Genomic DNA, 12,636 nt, shown 5'->3' with positions numbered 1-12,636 from the left:
GTCACACATGAGTATATACACACTCAAAAAATCAAACAAACACAAAAACAAATCTGCCTGGCGATCATCATACTGGTCAGAACCCAACTCTCTATGTGTCTGTTCCCCACATCGATGACCACCCCATCACCCAAAACACAGAGTCTGGGGCAAAACGAAACCCGAGTGCCCAACACGTCACACACAAAACTCTGAACCTTCAACCAGAATTCCTGGATCTCAACACACCACCAAAAGACATGGGTTGTGTCTCCATCCTCTGATTGGCATCGCCAGCAGGTGGGTGTGTCTTTAAGACCAAGCCTATACAATCTAGAGGGGGTCTAATAAAATCTATGTAAAATCTTGAATTGTATAAGGTGCACCCTTGCATCTCTAGATGCTGACTTGATGTTTTTTAGAATCCTAGCCCACACTCCATCCTCCAATACCAAGTTTAAATCTTTCTCCCATAATCTCTTGAGAGAAGTTGAAGCTCTGTCCCCCAGACTCTGAATTATCTCAAAGATCTCAACACTCCACTCTCATATAGTCAACGGAAAGTATTAACCTCCCTCACAATCCACTCTGACCAGCAGAAAGGGGACTTATTAATACAAAACTTTGGGTTCTACCATATGCTCGAGGCAATATTTAAATAAATGTCCAAATTAAACACTCTAGACACTTTTGTCCATACCGAGTGCAAATGCGAGATAACGGGGTGTAACTTAACTTCTCTGATTAGTTTGATAGAAAGGCTTTGCAATGGCGAAATAGGGGCAAGAACTTCCTGTTCAATACAAAACCAGGGAGGGGCTCTCTCAGGTGGAAGCGACCAATGAGTTAAATGTCTGAGACCGAATGCATAATAAAAAAACAAAATCTTGGGTAGGCCTAGCCCACCTTTCTCATATCTTCATCAGTAGACGAAGATGTGGAACTGATAGAATTCTTTAAAAGCATTATTAATATCAATGGCTGAGGTAAATATTTTACCACCAGCAGATTTCGCTGAGGGAATGGTAGAAAAAGACTCTCTCTGCTTTATATATCTAGCCAAAATCTTCCCTGCTTTGTCCCCCGACTCAAAGTATGACTGTCTTGCCCTGAATAGCCAAAACTCCACCTTCCGCGACAAAATAGTATTATATCTGTATTTCAATCGGGTAAATTCTCTGAGGCCATCAGATAACATTCGGCACTTCAGCTCTGCCTCTGCACTTTTAATATTCCCTTCCAACTCCACAAGTTCCCGTGCTTTGGATTTTTTGATGAATGAGGCATACTGTATGATCCGACCACTAAGATCTGCCTTGAGTGCCTCCCAAGCCACACCCACAGAGGATACTGAGGTCCAGTTGGTCTCCATATAAACATTGATTTCAGCCTTTAACATTTGTTGGAATTCAGGATTTTGCAAAAGGGACACATTAAAGTGCCAACTATATGATTTCTTTTTCTCCATATGTGGCAAAACCTCTAAACTCACCAGGGCGTTATCTGAGACTAAAATGTTTCCAATTGAACAGTCAACAACAGATGAAATGAGGGACTTATATATAAATCTAATCTAGAATAAATCTTATGGACTGATGAAAAAGATGTATAGTCCCTAACAGATCCCTCAAAAATAAATATTAGCCATAATCAACCTTTGCCCCTGAAATTCTGCTAAAACAATAATGACTCTTCCTAATTTATCTTTAATCTGTTTGAGACATTTGAACTGTAGATGCTTACTTATCAATGTAATGACTCCCCTGCTCTTACTTGAGCCAGCATTAAAGAAAACATGTCCACCCCATATCTTCCCAAATTTTTCAGCTTCCTGCAGGGAAAGAAGCATTTCTTGAAAAATCACTATATCATATTTCTTACGTTTAAGAAAAGAAATAACCTTCCTTCTTTTTATGGGGTGCCCCAACCCATTCACATTCCATGTGGAGAGAGATAACCTACTCATATTAACATTTGACATTTTGATATATTAGAAAAAATAGATTGTGTGTCAAAAATCATCACTCTAAACTCAAACAGTCCATGTACGCCTATGAGAGCCCCCATGACACTTTTGCCGTCAGATTGCTCAAGTCCGGTGTTTCTATACAAATTTTGTGAGACAGAATTACACAACAGAAAATAATCTATAAAACAAACTCCAGCCAATATGAGGCAAAAGCACAAAGAGCGTGCAGATTCATCCACATACTGTCCCGAAGGAGTGTTATTCCACAAAACAAGCTCCAGCCGCTAGCGTAACCAGCCAAAAAAAAAAAAAAGGCTGTTCATTTCCTAAGGCAGTCAAACGAATGTTCAGTGAGGCAGTCCATTCGGCTGTTACATGAGTGTAACACATGCCCTAATCACTCTAATGATTTGCAAGAAATATTCCACAAAACAAACTCCAACCAATAGGAGGCATAAGCACAAAGAACATGCAGATTCATCCACATACTGTCCCGAAGGAGTGTTATTCCACAAAACAATCTCCAGCCGCTAGGCGGAACCAACACAAAAAGAAACAAAAAAGGCGTTCAGTTTCCTCAGATGATCAAGTGAACGTTCAGTGAGTCAGGCCCACTCAGCTGTCACAGGACAGCAACAAATGCCCTAATCACTCCATTGTTTGCAAGAAATATTCTACAAAACAAACTCCATCCAATAGGAGGCATAAGCACAAAGAACGTGCAGATACATTCACAAACTATCCCAAAGGAGTGTTATTCCACAAAACAAACACAAAAAAAGAAACAAAGAAGGCGCCCAGTTTCCTTGGGCGGTCAAGTGAATATTCAGTGAGTCAGGTCCACTTGGCTGCATCAAGAGCATCACACAATGATTTGCTCATTCCACTGACTTTATGAAGGACATCGCCTGCCGTGGACATGTAAATATTTTGCGGCCATCCTTAGTATCTATTTTCAATTTGGCCTGGAACATCAGTGCAAAAGCGACCTTTCGTTGATGTAAGAGTTTCTTGCATTCCTTGAATCGATCACGTTTCTCTTTTGTCGAATTTGCAAAGTCTGGGAACAAGAAAATGCTGTGGTTCTTCCAAGTAAGCCTTCCTTTACTCCTCGCCTCGCGTAACGCTTTATTGGATGATTTCAGAAATTTGGCCAGAATTTATTGGGGGCTTGTCTCCCTCCGCGGATCTCCGAGCCAGAACTCTATGAGCTCGCTCGATTTCCAGCTTATGGCCTGTTATGTCGAGCAGACTCGGGAAGAGCTCTTCTAGGAATTTCACCATATCTTCTTCATTCTCAGGAATTCCAATTCGGACGTTGTTCGCCGGCTACGATTCTCAATGTCTTCCCCAGACGCACTCCAAGTCTGTCTTGGTTGCTTGCAGATTAGCAGCTTATTCCTTCTCCGATGACTCCAGATAATCGATCCGTTTCTCGACATCCCCCACTCTTGTAACCAACTCAGAGAACTTTCTCTCCATGGCAGTGATCGATCCACGTATTACAGCAAGATCCTCCAAGTCAGCAACGACCTTCGCCAGCATTGCCGACATGCTCGACAACTGATGCTGAATCTCTCCCACTGCACTGTCCAAACTGAGTCCCTGGTCTGTGGCCCTGTCAGGGGTATCAGCTTGAGCACGTAAGTGTCTTTTAATGCCTCCAGAGCCAGAGGATTTTGAATTCTTTGATATATTTACACAAAAAATATTAATAACTAGCAAAGTGCGCAGAGTTCGCTGTTCACACGTCCGAACCTCACATGGCGCCACGCGACTCCCCAACAGTCTTTTTTAGACATTGCGTTTTTTGGGGGGACAGAATTTGTGTTATATTGACAGAGAAGTCATGCTGTTTTAGACATTATTGGCCCTTATTTTTTGGAGCCTGTTTTCACTTGTGCTCTTGGCAACATAATCGAGAGCAGACTGTATGTGATCAATCATATAACTTGGAGACCGCAGGTATGTGACATTTATGGAGCTCATTTTTTTGTTTGTTTTTAATAAACTGTCCAACTTCATTCATGTACAAGCCCTCTATACCTCCCTGAATTTAAGTGCTGAAGATAAGTTTGTCCTTATTTTAGGGAAAATCCTTTGTTCCATAAAGCTTTGGAACAAACGATTACTTGAATCTGATGCAACACAATGAGACCTGAATAGAAAATTTGTGCCAGAAGACAATATTCTCAAAAATAAAAATGTATTCTCTTTCGTTCTTATATAAGTTATAATTAAAAAAAAAGGTGGAATATGGGATTTGACACACTTGAACCAGCCATTAAAGAGAGAATTTTATTATAGTAAAATTAAAACAGTAAAACAATTATTAAACAAGTGTAAAACGATTCATGAAACAGTAAAAATGTACAAGGTAATAATAAAAAAATATTTATTAATTAAATTATGCAATTAATACATTGTATAAATTCATAAAATTAACAGTTTTTAAAACTGTAAAAAATGTTAGTAATTTTAATGGTAAAAGACTGTAAAAATGCTACAGTTAAAAAACGTAAATTGGTTAACGGGTAGTTACTGTCAAATATATGCCAAAAAAAATTTGTTTTACGGTAAAATGTTGTACAAATTAACATTTTTAAATGTAAAAAGCATGATTTTCCCATATAATTAACGGTTAAAATGTATATTATGTTTAACAAGAGAGTACATGTATTTTTTACGGTAAATTGTTGTTAAAATTATGGTTAAAAAAAACAGTAATCAGGCGTTCCCTGCATGACCCATTACATTTCATTATATTTTATGGGAATAGTTCTGTTTCTTCTTATTTTTAATATCAGTTATGTACTTTGGGGTGCTCTTATATTTGATGTAGTTTAGTTAATGTTTATTGCATTATTTAAATTTCACATGTGTTACCCTGATGGTGTTTAGTGTTTGTGTGAGTGACACTGAACTCTGTCTCTACATGGTTATTGGTCATTGCTCCTGGAAGGGCCACTATTGATGAACTTCATGTCATCATGTGCCCTTCTGTAAATACAATGGTGATTAAAATTACATTATAAAGTGAAAAGCTGATTGCTTCAGAAAGTTAATGTATTAAGTTTATCATTTAATAATATAAACGACGGTACAGTTTTAAAACAGCAGTTTTAAACTGTAAAATTTACAGGTTGTTCTGTAAAGTTGTTTACATTTTTACTGTATTTTCTTTACATAATTTTTTTTTTTTTTTTTTTTAATAACAGGATTTGTTACAGTATAAGTATGAAACCATGCTAAATAAATAAATAAATAAATAATTATAAAAAAACTGCTAGAGGAAACAATTATTTGTGTATTTGGACATTTGATAAAAATGTTTTATAGTTACAACTTTCTTTTGTGACAACTATCCCCACTCACCCCTAATGAGATTTTATGACAGAAAATGAATGTTTAATCCTTGGATGGTCTTAACAATCAAGTCCCTACATTGAAGCTGGGTTAAACAGACCCGTTTTTAATCTTCAGATTCAAAAGCTTGTAATAAAGGCTCTGTTTGCTCTATCTCTCTACTTTTGGTTTTAAATCATTCCTCTTGGTGGCAGCAAACACTAGAATTGTTTTTTTCTCCATCACCTTCTATCACAATATACAGATCTTCAAGTCAGGGGACACCCCAACCCAGCTTCAAAAGTCTTGTAATAAAAATGTTTCAAAAGCTTGTAATAAAGGTCTGCAAAAAGGTTTGCTCTATCTCCTTACTTTTAGTCTTAGATCATTCCACTTGATGAATCAAATACTGTTAAAGGATTTTTTTTCATTTTTTTTTTTTAATCACCTTCTATCACAATATACAGATCTTAAAGGCAGGGGGCGCCCCAACGTGCTTTGTGATGGACTTTCATTTTTTTTTGGGTAGCTCCACACGTCCCTGATGTTTTGTGGAATCTATCGACCTCTAAACGGACCACAAACGTGATCTCTATGTCATTTAAAGGCTAAGAACCTCAGCTTTGCAATGATGAATAACATTTCATCATCAATAGTAGGATTTGATGATGAAACAGTATCATATTTTTGTTTATTGCATTACCATACTACAGTATGGTGCTATTAGCAAAACTTTATGGGATCAATGACAAATTGAAAATAAATCACATTCAAATCATGAAATGGCCAAATGTGATCATTAAACAGCGTAAGGATGTCATTTCATTTAATAATATGCAGTCTTCACGCGCAGCACGCTTCAGAATGAGCGAGAGGTGCTACTCTGCTCTCTGTCATACTTCACACACACATACACAAACAGATCACATTGTGTTGTGTTTAGTGAACGATGTTGTTATAAAACCAATCAGGTCAGAGTAAACTGTTCATCGAAAACCTCATTTGATTGGTTACAAGAAGCAGGTAGACCTGCCTTCCCCCTTGCGCTTACAAAACTCCTTTGAGTGAGAAAGTCATCCCAAAAAAATTGAGTGCAACAAAAGGGAAGACAGAACAATGTATATCGGATTATTTCTGGAAAATATTTTAGCCATGAACACAAGTCATTTGCACTTTTGCAATAGTTTATTTTTACACATACAGACTGATTCTGTGCGGTGAATACATTTCGCCATTCATGACACTCTATCTTTGCTTGCATATCGGCCATGTTTAGGCGCAAAAACAGTGCCAAAAGTGTAAGCGCGGAAAAAAAGAAAGTCAGAAGAATACAGATCAAATTTATTTTTTGTTCATTTGAAGTTACAGATTCACAACACATGAATTACACTTATGCAAAGCATTAAAATATTGCAAATATTTTTTTCTCATGCTTGCAACTTGATATAGCCTACACCTTTACAAACCTTCTGTGCACATGCAATTTATTTTTACGTTTGCTTGAAATATCTCTGCACATGCAGATCTGTCATTAGCTTGTGACTTTCTTTACGCTTTTACAAATCTTACTCTACATATGCAAATCTTTTAGGCACTAAATTACCTTCATACAGTTTTCTGTTTCTGGTCTCTTGACGCAATGTAAAACTAATTGAAACAAGTGAGACAGAGAGCAACAACAATTCAAGTGCTATTTGGAGTAAAAATTAAATTCAGGCTCAACTTGTGCAGTTGTTGGCTGTCATAACAACATAAGTAGTTAATGATCAACTTAACTAACCTTGGACCATCGCTTCATGACATATAAATACTCAGATGAGGCACTGTCAAAAAAAAAAAAAAAACAGTCATCTTGACACTGTGGAATTTAAAGTAAAACTTTAAACATCACATTACCCGCTACAAGAAAATACGCCGATGCGAGTGAAAACATTTGAGACCAGAAACTGAAAACAGGTGAATCGTGAAACACTTCCATGTTCAGGAAAAAGGTGGATAGCAACACGAATCAGAACAGTCTGAAGGTCTGTGCCGAGTTCGGTATAGCTTGAAAGCTCTAGACGTTAGAGTTGATAGTTTTGATCTCAGTTTAGGGATTTTGGAAAAACTCCAAACCATGTCTGCAGAATAACAGTGTGCTGGATATTTCAAGCTAGCTATAATATTATGTTTCTTCAGTGAGACCAACCACTGGCATCCTTGGGACAAAACAGGACATGTTCCACATTGTGGAATATTCCATCAATTCCTGCTTGGCTTGGTTGAGCTCCCACTAGCAATACTGTTTCAGCAACACACTGTAACTGAAAATAATTTGGAAAGGACAATGAATGATGTGAATTCCTGCTTAATTGATTCATACAGTTACCATACCCTTGGTAAGATATGTACCATTTTTAAAGAAAACATGAGTGAGCAGGCAAAACACATTTATTTCTTATGGGATTCATATTCAACTGTAGGTTATAACAGAATGGCACAATCATAAAACAAAACATGGCAACAAAGAAAAAAATGAAATGACCCCTGTTCAAAAGTCTGCATACCCTTAGTTCTTAATACTGTGTATTGCCCCCTTTAGCATCAATGACAGCATGCAGTCTTTTGTAATAGTTGTCTATGAGGCCCCAAATTCTTGCAGGTGGTATAGATGCCCATTCATCTTGGTAAAATGCCTCCAGGTCATGCAAAGTCTTTGGTCGTCTTGCATGAACCACATGTTTGAGATCTCTCCAGAGTGGCTCGATGATATTAAGGTCAGGAGACTGTGATGACCACTCCAGAACCTTCAACTTTTTCTGCTGTAACCACTGGAGGGTCAACTTGGCCTTGCGCTTAGGGTCATTGTCGTGCTGGAAAGTCAAAGAGCGTCCCATGCGCAGCTTTCGTGCAGAAGAATGCAAATTGTCTGCCAGTATTTTCTGATAACATGCTGCATTCATCTTGCCATCAATTTTCACAAGATTCCCCGTGCCTTTAGAGCTCACACACCCCCAAAACATCAGTGAGCCACCACCATGCTTCACAGTGGGGATGGTATTCTTTTCACTATAGGCCTTGTTGACCCCTCTCCAAACATAGCTCTTATGGTTGTGACCATAAAGCTCTATTTTGGTCTCGTCACTCTAAATTACAGTGTGCCAGAAGCTGAGAGGCGTGTCAAGGTGTTGTCGGGCATATTTTAACTAGGCTTTTTTGTGGCATTGGAGTAAAGGCTTCTTTCTGGCAACTCGACCATGCAGCTCATTTTTGTTCAGTTATCATCGTATTGTGCTCCTTGAAACAACCACACCGTCTTTTTCCAGAGCAGCCTGTATTTCTCCTGAGGTTACCTGTGGGTTTTTCTTTGTATCCCGAACAATTCTTCTGGCAGTTTTGGCTGAAATCTTTCTTGGTCTACCTGACCTTGGCTTGGTATCAAGAGATCCCCGAATTTTCCACATCTTAATAAATGATTGAACAGTACTGACAGGCATTTTCAAGGCTTTGGATATCTTTTTATATCCTTTTCCATCTTTATAAAGTTCCATTACCTTGTTACGCAGGTCTTTTGACAGTTCTTTTCTGCTCCCCATGGCTCAGTATCTAGCCTGCTCAGTGCATCCACATGAGAGCTAACAAACTCACTGACTATTTATACACAGACACTAATTGCAATTTTAAAAGCCACAGGTGTGGGAAATTAACCTTTAATTGCCATTTAAACCTGTGTGTGTCACCTTGTGTGTCTGTAACAAGGCCAAACATTCAAGGGTATGTAAACTTTTGATCAGGGCCATTTGGGTGATTTCTGTTATCATTATGATTTAAAAAGGAGATGTGATGATAAATGGCTTCATATGATCACTACCCTTAAATAAAAGACTTTTGAATTTTGCATGATCAGTCATATTTTCAAAATCAATGCCAAAATGTCACAATTTCTGCCAGGGTATGCAACTTTTGAGCACAACTGTATATCATGCCTTGTTTCATAATGAACACAACATGTTTGAATCTGCAGTGTTAAGCAGCATATAAATGGTGCTCATAGAGCAGTACAGTTCACAGGGAGCAGTCAGCATGCTTACATACACATTGCTGGTTCTGGTTCTGATGCCCGTGGTGTGAGATCTGCCATACCCCATACCACCAACCTGTTATATGAAAGTATTGAGCATGGGCAAAGAGATCACTCAAAGAGCTGCGGACATTAAAAGAGACCACGACACTGTAAGTTATGAAAATGAATTGAGGTGAATATGACATGAAAACATGTTTCACAACATCAGTGTTCTTTTGTTGTGCTTTATGTTGCAGTATAGATGCACAGCTCACCTGCTTGACCTGTACATTGACGTGCATGTAAGTATATCCTTGCAGAACATAAATATAAAACATACTTGCAAATAAACATAAAATATACTTTAAAAAAAAATTTTTGTCTATCAGTTATTGAACATTTAATAAAGAGATAAAGCTTGCTTGTATAGTTTCAAATAATGTTGAAATATAGATATGAAACACATTTAAAAAAAAAAAAACAGGGCTCTGTAATTTTTTCACGCTTATATTTTCAGATGTTGTAATATGATATGGGTGAATCTCACAAATAAATATACGGGTCATTTATTAGCTAGTAATCAAAACAGAAAACATAACAAAAATAGAATGAATATAAAAATAAGAAATCAAGCCAATTTAGGGACCATTAAGATTTTTTAAATACTTTTTTTATTGCATTTTTTATTTTTTTTGCCTTCTGACAGTAACGAAAATTATTATTATTATTATTATTACTATTATTATTATTAAAATCTGCATAAATTAAAAGCAGTACAACAAAAATGCATTTTTGCATTGTGACATTATATTTTTTGGCATTGTAATAGTGATAATAATTATCCTGTCTGGACACAATAATAATAATAATAATAATTATTATTATTATTTTATAATAAAATCAGCATAAATTAAAGGCAATATAAAAATATGCATTTTTTAGTTATTATTATTATTGTAATGAAATTAACTAAAGTTATTCCATCTGGACACAACTATTATTATTATTATTATTATTAATGATTATTATTATTATTAAAAAGTCACCATAAATTGCAGTTATTATAACAATTATACAATTTTATCTAAAAAAATTACATTGTGATAGTAATGAAAATTTTCATCACTGGACAGTTATTATTATTATTATTATTATTATTATTATTATTATTTTGTTTTTTATTAAAGTCAGCATAAATTAAAGTCAGTACAACCATGATGTATTTATAATCATATATATATATATATATATCATAGGCTCAATTTTGCTTTGGTAATATATATATATATATATATATATATATATATATATATATATATATATATATATATATATATGTATATTTCTTTGATTTTGTGGTGAGAAATGACATTTCTTTACAGTTTTCATGAGATTCACTCTTACCAACTATAAACAGGTTCTTAACATTCTCATTTGCCTGCTGAAGAAATGATTGATTGTCATGTAAAACTGATCAATCACATATTCTCTCTGTATGATGACAGAACGCTTGTGTGATATCCACTATGAACTCATATCTGTCTATGCTGTGTGGCCTGAGAGAACGACGATGTGCATAAACCAAGAAAGTGCAAGCGCTCCCTGCTATGATCAGACAACTCAACATCATTATATCCCAAAAGTGTCATGGGGTAGGACCCTTTATTTCTATTACCATAGGAACAGCTTTGAAATATAGACTACTTATTTTTTTCACTGGAAAGCCTCTCCAGTCAGCCCTTATATCAGCTGCTTTGATAAAGCTACCTAACATACCATAGTGTTTACCTGAATGTTTACCAACCATATAGTTTTGGTTGTCCTGTATTAGCACTATGGTGTTATTACAAATATCATAGTAAAAATAAGATAATAAGAAATGTCTGGCTTTTCAGCCCAAAGTCAAATAAATTAATAAATAAACAAAGAAAATCTTATTTAGGGAACATTACAAAATAATAATAATAATAATAATTATTATTATTATTATTATTGGTGTTGTTAATTATTAATAATAATAATAATAATAATAATAACAATTATTATTATTATTATTATTATTATTATTATTATTGTTCTAATAATAATAATAATTATTATTATTATTATATTTACATCAGCTTAAATTTAATACAGTACTACAAATATGAAAATGATGTATAAATTATTATCTTAAAAATAGGCTAAATTTTCTTGAAGGAGAATATATTTTCTTAAATGTTCTTATTTTTTTTATTATTTCTTGACAGTTTTCATGAGATTCATTCTAACAGCATACCTACTGTAAACATAAATGCTCATAAAGGTTGTTAATGTGTTGTAGGAGTTGGTTTTCACCCATGATAATTGTGCCGCATTAGAGCACAGAAGATGAAGAGGCTGAACTCATGTCATACATCAATGGAGGGAGTTTGTACAAAGATCATGTAAAGCCATCAATCATCATGGTGACAGATTTTATTTACAATCTATAGGTGGGCACTGATATATACTTGATTGATTATATGGCACTTTTATATGTTTTCCACATTAAGAGTTGTATGTTGATAAAATATAAAAAATGTACAAGCACTGTATAATGACTTTTTTTCTGTATTCTGTTCTAGGATAGATGATAATGAACATTAATGTTTTATTTTTCAAAAATATTATGCTGATTATACTGTTACTATTATTTATTTATCAATTAAATAAAACTAATACAAATTCTGACATGCACACTTTACCTTAGGTATGTATTCTTGTATGCATGCACATTAAGATAATTTTTGTTGTTGTTGTTGTTTAAAATAGTTTTTGACTAAGTGTAGCATGTTTCATTGCAGGACACTACTGTCACTATTTGATATGTCATGACAACTATCCATATTGCTTTCCTCATTGTTATGTTACATCTTTATTCTTCTTTATTTGTATTTGTAACATGTACCGTTTTTATTAATCAGTCAGCAGTTTCAAATATGTTATATAAATGTTGTGTTTGTTTCTGATGTATATTATTGACCTTTTATCTGCATGATCATAATTGAAAAATGTAAATTATACAAATAAATGTTATAAACATTAAATGGTACCATATATAACCACTAGGTGGAGTTTGTGTGCAACAGATGTTAATTAGTCTTTTTCATGGTTTAGGTCTGTACCTTCTTGTTTTCAGTGCATGTTTAAAAGATTAAATAAACTCATTAAATGCAAATATTAAACAGGGATTCATTCAAATAAATCAGTTTGTTGGCTGTACTGAGTTTGCTTGTAGCTGATGCACTCATATAGGATAAACGTCAAGTCTAAGATTTAC

The 12,636-nt window shown here is 35.0% G+C and overlaps 1 protein-coding gene and 1 pseudogene across 1 annotated transcript in view; one reads left to right on the top strand and one right to left on the bottom strand.

Annotated features, from left to right (window-relative positions):
* Positions 1–12,636, bottom strand: part of LOC127430671 (serine/threonine-protein kinase 32A-like) — a 124,602-nt gene that overhangs the window by 102,619 nt on the left and 9,347 nt on the right. The gene's annotated exons all lie outside the window — the stretch shown is intronic.
* On the top strand, positions 9,356–12,536 carry LOC127430699 (cytokine-like protein 1; annotated as a pseudogene).

Source organism: Myxocyprinus asiaticus, chromosome 40 (genome assembly GCF_019703515.2).
Source record: "Myxocyprinus asiaticus isolate MX2 ecotype Aquarium Trade chromosome 40, UBuf_Myxa_2, whole genome shotgun sequence".
NCBI lineage: Eukaryota > Metazoa > Chordata > Actinopteri > Cypriniformes > Catostomidae > Myxocyprinus > Myxocyprinus asiaticus.
This window is presented reverse-complemented; position numbering and strand designations above follow the sequence as displayed.